Source organism: Penaeus monodon, chromosome 15 (genome assembly GCF_015228065.2).
Source record: "Penaeus monodon isolate SGIC_2016 chromosome 15, NSTDA_Pmon_1, whole genome shotgun sequence".
NCBI classification, from domain to species: Eukaryota; Metazoa; Arthropoda; class Malacostraca; order Decapoda; family Penaeidae; genus Penaeus; species Penaeus monodon.
Window position 1 is genome coordinate 24,515,023 of NC_051400.1, and position 1,202 is coordinate 24,516,224.

The following is a 1,202-nucleotide window of genomic DNA, read 5'->3' on the forward strand; positions in this document are numbered from 1 at the left end:
TTTCAGTAAATGGGCCTGCAGGAAGCCTAGCTAAATGACTTGCGCCCAATTTTGACTTGAGTAAAAAAGATACATCACTTTAAGAATTGTTTGTCATGGCATACTGTAGAATTTCGTACATCTTGGTAGACCAAATGTATTATTTATACAGGATGTGTTAATTTGATATACGAGTCACTCTGCTTAGAAACATTTTAGCATTCTCTTGCCAGTCTGAAAAGGGCAACTTAGGTAGTACAGTGACATGGGGATAAAATCCTACGGGATGTTTTGCCAGATTTCATTACAATCGCCGTAGTCAAAACGAAATGATAGCACAAATGGAAAGGGATACAATTCTTTTGCACAAGGATTAAAACATAAGAATTTGTTTTCATTACAAAGGTGGATACCAGCTGTGGTGATTTCGTTTTACAGCTAGCTTCACAAAATATTGCTCAGAATAATTTGCGGTAATTCCATGACATTATTGATATAAGGAAAAGATGTTTTTTGTGGATAATGAATATGATAGACTTTCCATACAGAATGGCAGCATTAAAATTTTCATATTAATAGTAACATTTTTCAGCGAATATCTTTTGTTAGGCTGGCCCTCATAATAATTAGGCCGTCAAACAGAAAACGTCCTCTGTATTTGCAAAGGCCTAACGCTCACTTACGTGGAGGAATTATAAGTAAAAATAAATAATGAGAAAGGAAAAAATATAGTTATTTTGATGTACAGTTGATACATAATGTAAAAATATACATTTTTGCTTTTGAAAGTTGTACGTTTTAGTCACATGGGGAAGACCATCCACACTTTCGGAGAGAACGTACGATACTTGGAACTGTTACTGCCATGAATTTAACTAAAAAAAATTGGACCTCTCCTCGCCGGCTCACACGCAGGCTTGTCCCACCTCCCCCTCAGTCCAGCCACCTCACCAAAGAGGGAGGGGGCGGGGGGCGGGGCCTGCACTCGTGCCACTTGCCGAAGGAAAACATGTCTGGTTTGTAAAGTAGCCATCGCCGCCAGCTTGGGTGTTAATGGAATCCAAATAGTATAGGGTTTTCATAACATATTTGTAGTTGATTTTTACGTGTGTAATATTTTTTTTCGGTTGCAAATGTCTTCATTGCGAGCACGCGCCAGTTGAATTCTGTTCTTGTCACTAATTTACGGTCGTTTGGAAATCGGGTTTTCATTTGTCGCCGTC